Source organism: Vulpes lagopus, chromosome 4 (genome assembly GCF_018345385.1).
Source record: "Vulpes lagopus strain Blue_001 chromosome 4, ASM1834538v1, whole genome shotgun sequence".
Classification (NCBI taxonomy): domain Eukaryota; kingdom Metazoa; phylum Chordata; class Mammalia; order Carnivora; family Canidae; genus Vulpes; species Vulpes lagopus.
In genome coordinates this window covers 91,526,521-91,537,637 of record NC_054827.1, presented here as the reverse complement: position 1 = coordinate 91,537,637, position 11,117 = coordinate 91,526,521, and positions in this window count along the sequence as shown.

Sequence of the window (11,117 nt, the reverse complement as noted above, 5' to 3'; positions counted from 1 at the left end):
AATTAAGGACAGTTGCGGATTTACAGAAAAACTGCAAAGGTAGTACAAAGTTCTCATATACCCTTTACCCAGTTTTTCCCATAATTAACATGCCAGAATGCTACAGAATATTTGTAACAAATAATGCACCAATATTGATATATTATTGTTAAATAAGGTCCATATTTTATTCAGATTTCCTAGTTTCCACCAAATATACTTTTTTTATTCCACCATCCTAAGGCCAATGCCTAGACCCCTCCAGCCAATCTAGTAGTCTTTAAATTTTAGCAGCACATGATTTAGGCCACATGATTAGCCCACATGATTGAATACCTAAACCTTTCTTTGTATATCTATAGATCATGCATTGCTTCTTAAAAAGACTCAGAACCAAACCCTCTTTCACAACCCCAGGCACCAATACAAGACCTCTCAGCCATGATGGCTGAGACCATGATGTAGCTGGCACTATTGAGTCAGCACACAATCAAGAAGTCTTAAAGGGCAGCTCCAGTAGCTTAGTGGTTTAGCGCCACCTTCAGCCCCGGTTGTGATCCTGGAGCCTCAGGATGGAGTCCCACATCAGGCTCTCTGCATAGAGCCTGCTTCTCCATCTGCCTGTGTCTCTGCCTATCTCTCTCTCTGTGTCTTTCATGAATAAATAAATAAATAAAATCTTTTAAAAAAAACGAAGTCTTATAGACCACCCTTTTACTGATGAAAAAATTTCTTTAGTAATCTTTGGGCCAGGCAGAAACCTCAGAATTGATTTTTGTGCAAGTCTTCTTTTTCCCCAAGTGGCCAGCCTCTTTGACTAAAACTCATATTCCTCTCCAATCAAAACTTATCACTTGAGTATTGGCTTTTAACCCAAGAGTAGACAAACTTGAGTTTTTCCATAACAATCCCATCCAAGGTACCACGCTGTAGTTGTCATTTCTCCTTATGATCTTTGAGGTTGTGACAGTTTCAGACTTTGTTTTGTTTTTGATTACCTTGACAATTTGGAAAAACACTAGTTAGGACTGTGTAGAAGGTCTTTAATTGTGATTTGTATGACGTTTTTCTCATTATTAGACTTGGGTTATGGTTTTTGGGAGGAAGACCACAGAGATATAGTGACACACTCAATACATTATATTAAGGGCACATGCTTGCTTACCACTGCTGATGTTGGCATTGATCCCCTGGATTGGGTCATGTTTGTCAGGTTTCTCCTCTGTAAGGTATTTTTTTTGCCCTATTTTCATATTCTACTGTTTAAAAGAAAATCATTAAGTCCAGTTCACATTCAAATTCTGGAAGAAGAGTTGAGCTCCACCTCCTGGAAAGAAGTATTTACATAAATTATCTGGAATTCCCTTATAAGGAAGATTTGCCTCTTCTCCATATTCATTTATTTTTTTAATCTTTCATTTATATCAGTATGTTCTCATTGGTATTTATTTTATAGTTTCACTTATAAATCAATCATACTTCATGTATTTTTGGCTTGAATTCTTCCAGCTTTGGCCAGGGGGAGCTCTTTTATCAGCCCATGTGCATTTTGACATACCTCCATTGATGTGTGTGTGTGTGTGTGTGTGTGTGTGTGTGTGTGTGTGTTTAGAACTGTCTTGCTTTATGGCACTATGAGATACTCCAGACCCATGTATTTCCTTCCCTGGTCCTGGAATATGCCATTTCTCTAAGAAGCCCTGGTTTAGATCTTTTTTACTGGGGCTTTGTATTAGAAAGCACTATCTGGATACTAGTTATGCTTGCTGCTAGTGAGGTGTCTTTACTTATCGGCACTCTTAGCTGAAAGAACAAGGGATTATGTCTATGTGCGTACTACTCTATTTATACATTTATTTATAAATGTCGCTATTTGTAACTATATCAACATTAAGCTAAACATGAATTCACACTCAGCTATATCATTACCAACTCTAAATCATTACCACACAGATCATTCCAGCCTCCTCCCCTTGCTTATGTAAAAATTCTTACTTCAACCATGGAACACCTAACTCCTACATCTGCTATCCCTTTATTTAATTGTGCAACTTTAGTATACTATATAGTGGTATCAGCATTTTAAACCATACCCCCCATAAAGCACACATTTATCATCTAGTATACAGTTCTTATGTATAGTTTTCGGTCTTTAGTCTTACAGACTCTGCTTATTTACAAAGTTAGTTAGGTGATTAGGTTTTCCCTACTCTTTCTGTGATATTGTTAGAATTATTTTTCATATTTTTTAGTCAATACAGGGAGTTAAATTCATCCATGAAGAGCAGAAAAATATAGATGACAGAGGATATGCCAATGCACTCAAAAAGATAGATTGTCCAGATTGAAAAATAAGTAAGATAAAGTGAAACAAAACTGTATGAAACCTTGGAGACTTTTAAACACCAATATTTGAGGAATTGGAGTCTTATTTAAAAAGAAAGAGGGCAGCCCAGGTGACTCAGGGGTTTAGCACTGCCTTCAGCCCAGGGCCTGATCCTGGATACCTGGGATCAAGTCCCATGTTTGGCTCCCTGCGTGGAGCCTGCTTCTCTCTCTGCCTATACCTTTGCCTCTCATTCTCTCTCTCTCTCTCTTTCTCTATGTCTCTCATGAATAAATAAATAAATAAAAACTTTTTAAAAAAAGAAAGAAAGAAGAGATAGAATGGGCAGAAAGAAAATGAAGAAATAATATTTAAATAACCAAACTGGACAAAAGTGTAGTGTACACACACGATACTGAAAATTCTTCAGGCTCAAGAGAAATGATATATGACAACTTAGAAGAACTTCACAAATGTCCCATATCTTTGTAAATAAAAATCACCAACTTTTTGCATTTTTCTTCTTAATTTCCTTATAAACATGACAGTTTTGAGCAAAAATCATATTTTCTCATGTATAATATAGGCAGATACAACGCATTTAACAACTAAGGCATTAAGTACAGGGGAGAAAGGTAAATGGATTTATGCAGTTTTGGAATTTCTGTATTTTGTGTGTGGTAGTACAACATCAATTCTGAATAGATTGTGAAAACTTAAGGAAGCCTACTTTAATTTCAAAAGCAAATGCTCAAATATAATGCAAAATATTATACATGAAACAACCTAAAAACTACAACTGTATTCTAATAATATTAAAATAATCCCCTTAAAGAAGGTAGGAAAAGAGGAACAGAAGAACAAACATCAGGCATAATGAGGAAAAATTAATAAAATTGTAGACCCAAATTCAATCCTATCAAAGATGTTCAAAGTCATTATTCAGTGTTGCTAAAGATGTGGAGTATCCTGAAATTTTCTATATTGCTAGTAGGAATGCAAAATGGTACAGTAACTTTGGAAAATTATTTGTCAGCATCTTATAAAGTTAGTCATACACTTATCATCCAAGCCCGTTTCCTTGGAATTTACTCAAAAGAAATAAAAACATATGCTCACTTAAAGATTTGTATGAAAATATTCAGAGTGGCATTATTCATAATAGCCAAACTCTAGAAACAACTTAAATGTATGTAAAGTGGTGAATGAATACACTGTAGTAGTCTATGCTATAAAATATTAATTAGATAAAAGGAAATGAACTACTGATATATACAACAACATGGATGAATCCTAAAAACATGGCATGAAGTAAAAGATGTCAAATACAAATGACTACATATTGCACCATTCCATTTATATAAAATTTTAAACCAAGCAAAACCATAGTGACATGAAGCACATCAGTGGCCACTTTCGGTAGATCAGTGGAGGAGATCAATTGCAAAGAGGCGTGAAGTGATGGGGTGATGGAAATATTGCTTGAAGTGGAAGTTACATGACTGTCAACAATTGTTGAATATAAATAAACTAAATACATAGAATTAGCAAGTTTTATTATATGTGAGTTATATGTGAATAAAGCTGGAGAAAAAGATATAGAAAATATTAAGATGAGACTGAATAAGAGGACAGATTTAAAAGGAAAAAGAAAGCATAAATACAGAATATCAGGAATAAAAGAAAGAGTACAGCCACAAATATAGTATAAGTTTTAAGAATAACAAAAGAAAACTACAAACAACCTGGTGTGAATAAATTTAAGATTTTAGATGAAATAGAAAATTCTCTGCAGAATTTTTATTTGTCAAAATCAACCTAAAAATAAACCGAAAACAGGAAGCTACCACATGCAATTAAGAGAATTAAAATTGTTGTAAAACATTTTGCCAACACCTTCCCCCAGCCGTCACTTAAAAAACATACATAGTCCAAGTATTCTCTTTATCATTTCTTTACCAAATGTTGAGTGGATGATTTCTCTTTTGTAAAACTGATTCAGAGAATAAAAATAATAAATCAGGAAGCTATTTAATTGGTTTTATGAAGCGAAAATAATATTGACAACAAGCAAAAACAAAGAAAATACAAGAAAAATACCAAATGCAATTAAAAACATTTATTATTAGTTTTTTTTACTGCTATTGCAGCAAATTACCACAAATGTAGTGGCACCAACTGCAGCTCTTAGAGTTCTGGTGGTCAGAAGTCTAAAATGGGCTAACAGGGCTACATGCCTGTGTGGAGACTCAAGGGTAGAATCATTTCCTTGTTTTTTCCAGTTTCCAGAGGCTGTGGCATTTCTTGGCTCTAGTCTGATATCATATTGCTTTTTCCTTGTCAAGTCTCCTTCTCTGACTCTCGTGATATGCCTCCCTCTTATAAGAACCCCTGTAATTAGATTCACATACCACTAAAATAATCTCCCCAATTTAAGTCCTTAACATAATTACATCTGCAAAATCCCTTTACTTATGTAAGATAACATTCACAGGTTCTGGGGATTCTGATGTAAACATCTTTGGGAAGCCATTATTTTGCCAAACTCAAAAATACAAAAGTCCTAAATAAATAATTGTACCAAAACTAAATAATAAATCATTGTGAACAAATGAAAGTTATGCCAGGAGCACAGGGTTGTCTCAACATCAGACATTATATTATAAAGTACAAAAATTATAGCATTACTTCAATAGTTGAATAAAAACCTTTCTTCATTCATTCAAAATAAATATTTATTCATAATAAAAATATTTTAACAATTGAGAGGTACAATTGTAAATGTATATTTAGTTCATTCCAAAATGATGACCTACAACAAGTTATTCTCCAAAGTAATTTACAAATTTTAACTTCCTTTAGGAAGATATGGGAAAGAGTTCCTATTGTTGCATACTGTCAGACTTTTTAAGATTTGCAGTCTAGTGAATGCAAATATTTGAATATTAGTGTTTACTAATGGATTCTCCTTCTCCTTCTCCTCCTCCTTTTGCTCTTTCTCCTCCTCCTTCTGTTTCTTCTCCTTCTTTCTTTCTTCAATAAATAGTTAATTGCTGACTCAAGTTATCTCTTTGCCAAATCCCCTGTCCATAACCATGGCTTATTTTTCTACTGCACTGTCCTTTTGTTTCCCTAGGTGATATAAATAAGTCTTTTATGTTTTCTGAATAGTAACTCTTATTATATAAGTTGTATGTGAATTTTCCAGAAATTCTCTCACATATGAGAGACATGGATGAAATTATTCTCTGCTGTATTATTTTAATTCTAAAAATGGAAAGGCCAAAACTATCTAACTGAACCGTGATTCAGACAAACAACAGAATACTGCATAGCAGTTAAATGAATATGAATAAAGTAGTTCTATACATACCCAAATAGCTAGTTTTCTAAAATATGCCAGTTGCAAGTTAAAAGACCTCACAGACTATTATATCATTTGTGTGAATTTGAATATACACCAAGCCATACTTTAGATTTTATAGATAATATTTCTAGTTAGTGGAGTTAAAAAATACAGTGATTGGAAAAATTCACACCAAATTCATGGGTGTGGTTGATTCTAGGCACAGCAGGGTAGATAAGTGTTAGGAGGCAAACAAAAGTGATTTTAGTTTTATCTTAAGTATTCTACTTCTTGTCATTTAATGAAAATACCAACTAATAAAAAGGAAATACTGTCTCACTTCACTAACAGCACTCTAAACAATTTAAAATTGCTTGAAATGATCAACTTAAAATTTATAAAGATCTTTCCAAAACAACAACAAAAAATTCTCAAATAGCCAAATTAAAAACCTAAGCAGATAGCCTTTGACCCAGGGTATCAGCAGAAATAAACATATAAAATAAAAATAATTTTCAAGGGTATCTGAGAAGGATGTTTTTTATTAGCAGCTTTCAGCTCCCTATAAAAGAAAATGTTATAAAGATCAGACATCAACATATTCATCATTCATGACAAAACCCATGAAGATGTGGAAGAAAGGGGTGTTTTTTCAGTATTCTGCTACATTAATATCTTATTTTTCTATTGCCTATTTTATAGATTAACCATCCTCTTGTTTCTGAAAAACTATTTGGAAAGAGGAATAATTTATATGGAAAGAGAGCAAGAAGATGAAAGCATGTAAGAAGTGAGATTCATTCCAAACCCAACTCGCCTTTCCTTCTCTATATTATAAAATATTATTGTTTATCAGAAACAATTATTGTTTAACTTTAAGCTTTTAAAAATGTTCTTAATATGGCTGAGAAAAGGTTGGTAATTTTTAAAAATAATCTTTTCATTTTAATTTATTTTCAAAAGGCAATAAATAAATATGGGGTGATGGCCAAAGTCTGTTGATGAATGTAACACTTGTTAAATAATAGAAAAGGTGTTAACATTGAGCAGCTGCTCCTCACAATAATGAAAACTTAATAAAATAAAGATCTGATGTGGGAATTTTATTAAGGTCATTGATGTTGAATTTCAGAGGAAGTAAATAAAAAAGTTGTGCAGTCTGTGTATTAAACCAAAGTAGTTAAGTTGGTAGACTCTTCCAAAAGTTAGATAGGAGTTTATGAAAGATTTCATAGAAAAGAGTAAATAATTCTTAATGCTACTCAAATGCACCTTGAAGCTCATAGTTGTTCACATTTAATCGGAATTAAATGTGCAATAGAGGATAAGATATCTAAAGATTTTAATTTAACAGATCATCCACTAATATGAATCCTCAGTGCTGAAAACAGAGATACTTATTCTAGTATCTCATATGATCTAGACTTTTATAATACATCTTCTAGACTCCGTCTATTACAAAATAAGGTAAACTTTTTACTCCAAGCCTTACAATCTTAGTCATTGTCACTTGCACACCAGTTTCATGATTTTAATCTCTTCTCTTGTGATTGACAGAACTTCAAAACTATACTTAAATGTCTGCATATTCAAATATATCTTTGAGACATGATCTTACTAATCATGACCTTTTGCCTAATTGTGCTGATTCAATAATTCCATTTTTATCAAAACATATTAAACACATTTTTTGAAAATATTTCTTATACTTATTACCTAACTGAAGACTTCACTTCATTCTTAATATTATAAATATCCCAACATAATATGATATATTATATAAATGACGTTGAGTTAGGGACAAACAGGGCTAGGCAGGGCTAGGTAGGGGGCCACGGGATCAGGCTCCCAGAAATCCCAAAAATGCTGAGGTGTAAGGAAACCAGAGGTAAAAGAACAAGCCAGACCACCACCCGGCCTTAGGTGTGGGGGAAGGATGTCTTTTTTAGACAGTCATCTGTGACCAACAAAGAATAACCAAACCCCAAAGATGAAGTAAGCTATTAAAGATGTTATCCCCAGTCCTTACTCAAACCAAGACAGCACAGGAATCTCAAGGAGACAAGCTTCCCAGTCAGTTCTCAATAAAAGACTGCCACTGTATACATAAACCACATCTTCTTTATCCATTCATCTTTCCATGGACACCGAGGCTCCTTCCACAGTTCGGCTATTGTGGACATTGCGGCTAGAAACATCGGGGTGCAGGGGTCCCAGTGTTACATTGCATCTGTATCTTTGGGGTAAATCCCCAGCAGTGCAATTGCTGGGTCGTAGGGAACATCTATTTTTAACCCTTTGAGGAACCTCCACACAGTTTTCCAGAGTGGCTACACCAGTTCACATTCCCACCAACAGTGTAAGAGGCTTCCCTTTTTCCGGCATCCTCTCCAACATTTGTGGTTTCCTGCCTTGTTAATTTTCCCCATTCTCACTGGTGTGAGGTGGTATCTCATTGTGGTTTGGATTTGTATTTCCCTGATGGCAAGTGATGCAGAGCATTTTCTCATGTGCGTGTTGGCCATGTCTATGTCTTCCTCTGTGAGATTTATGTTCATGTCTTTTGCCCATTTCATGATTGGTTTGTTTGTTTCTTTGGTGTTGAGTTTAATAAGTTCTTTATAGATCTTGGATACCAGCCCTTTATCTGTACGTCATTTACAAATGTCTTCTTCCATTCTGTAGGTTGTCTTTTTGTTTTGTTGACTGTATCCTTTGCTGTGCGAAAGCTTCTTATCTTGATGAAGTCCCAATAGTTCATTTTTGCTTTTGTTTCTTTTGCCTTCGTGGATGTATCTTGCAAGAAGTTACTGTGGCCGAGTTCAAAAAGGGTGTTGCCTGTGTTTTCCTCTAGGATTTTGATGGAATCTTGTCTCATATTTAGATCCTTCATCCATTTTGAGTTTATCTTTGTGTATGGTGCAAGAGAGTGGTCTAGTTTCATTCTTCTGCATGTGGATGTCCAATTTTCCCAGCACCATTTACTGAAGAGACTTTCTTCCAGTGGACTCAGCCATTAGAAATGACAAATCCCGCCATTTGCTTCAACGTGGATGGAACTGGAGGGTATTATGCTGAGTGAAGTAAGTCAATCGGAGAAACACAAACATTATATGGTCTCATTCATTTGAGGAATATAAATAATAGTGAAAGGGAATAGAGGGGAAGGAGAAGAAATGGGTAGGAAATATCAGAAAGGGAGACAGAACATGAGAGACTCCTAAGTCCAGGAAAAGAACTGGGGGTGGTGGAAGGGGAGGAGGGTGGAGGGTGGGGGTGAATGGGTGGCAGGCACTGAGGGGGGCACTTGACAGGATGAGCACTGGGTGTTATTCTGTATGTTGGCAAATTGAACACCAATAAAAAATAAATTTATTATTAAAAAAAATAAAAGACTGCCACTACAAGCCCTCGGTGGCAACCCTGCTGGGACCCCTCTCTCTTCTGAGAGCTTTCTCTGTATCTTTGCTTAATAAACTTCTATCCCTTTGCTCACTCTCTTGTGTCCCTGAGATTCATTTTTTGACTCTGTGAGACAAAAACCTAGCTCTTCCTTATCAACATTATATAGTATAATGATATAAATATAATATAAATAATATTCTAAATTCCCCACACAATTAGGTAATTTGTAATGATCAGTGTATTCCAAGGCAGAATCAAAATATTTCCTGTTACTGTCAGAAAGAAATATTTGAATTTTCAAATTCGAGGGATCTGCTCATTAAATAATGTAAATTTCCTTGCAGGAACTGGCTCTGTGTTCAGTTAGGATAGAGCAACTCAAAAGCTGTTTATGGATAGACTGTGTGCAATTTGACCTATTATCGTCCAAAACATTTTTTTTTAATTCAGTATCAAAATTTATTCTCCTCATCACAAAGCTCTTTTAAGTGCTATAAGAAAATGGACTTTACTGGTTCAAATTTTATCATTTACTTACCTTTGGGAAGTTCTATTTTTTAAAAAATTTGCATGGAAAAAAGTAATCCTTTATCTACCTAATAACTTTTCAAAACATTCTTTATTAATTCAAGTCTTTCTATCCTTCCTTATTAACACATTTATCACAATTTCTCAATACATAAATGGTAAATTCTATCACATTAAAAAATTACTTTAAATAGATAACAAAAATAAAATAAAATAAAATAAAATAAAATAAAATATAAATTAAGTTTTTCTTTGTATTTTTTCCTAGGAGACATCTTGCAAGGCTAAGGTGTCCTGACCCATCAACCCTTAGGTAGCATTCTCAGCCAATTCCCTTCCCTGGGCATCAGCTTCACCTTTACAAAATAAGGAGGTAAACAAAACCATCTCAAAGATTCCTTACAAATCAACAATTCCCTAATTCTCTAATTGACTAGCCCTAAGATAGCTATCTATGACGTGACAGTCACTCATTTTACTAATTTTAATGTGAGTACTGACAATATAGAATATAGCTTATGATGAAATTATCTTGATTTCCTGAAACACAATGGATTAACCCTTAATCCATTAAATACTAAATTAATTTTTCTTGAAGCATTGATGCAAGAAAATACAATTATTAAATTGAACAAAATTTAAAAATAAAATATATATATTTTTTTTAATTTTTTTTTATTTTTTATTTATTTATGATAGTCACAGAGAGAGAGAGAGAGAGGCAGAGACATAGGCAGAGGGAGAAGCAGGATCCATGCACCGGGAGCCTGATGTGGGATTCGATCCCGGGTCTCCAGGATCGCGCCCTGGGCCAAAGGCAAGCGCCAAACCACTGCGCCACCCAGGGATCCCTAAAAATAAAATATATTATATAAAAATATTATTTTATTACATTAAAATAAAATACATAAAAATAAAAAATATGATTTTTATTACATTAAATCTTCATATCTAAAAGTCAAGCTTGGATTCCTGATTTATGTCATAAGAGATATATTTTATATATTTGGTCAACTTGATGAAATCAATTTTATCCATAGTTTTTCCTCAAATCTTTCAGATTTTTTTTTTTTTTTGGAAAACATAACTATCAGAGATATAGAGTGTTCAAGGAGAATGTGTGTGAAGCATGAAAACAAAAAGGCAACCTGTGAATTATTTTATTTGCTCCCATATTTCTTCAGGCCACACCAGGCCAAGATTTAAACTGCAGTCACTAAATAATGTCACTTATGTTTCTATTTTTTTTTTGTCCGCACTTTAAAGATTTCTAGTTCTCTGCAAGATCTCTTTTATACCGTCTCCTTCTTGAGTGAGAATACCTGTAGATACAAAAGCAAGTACTGTCAGCTATCCTGTGACATAAACTTTTCTTATCTTTCCCTCTTTGGCATCGGGTCATCACACCAACTGTGGCAAGTAACACTGTAGCATTATGTGGCCCCGGGGACTCACTGAGTGCTAGAAAAAGCCACAACACCTTCCTAAAGGAGTGAGAAACAGAACTGCTTATCCCACTGAATCAGGGATATT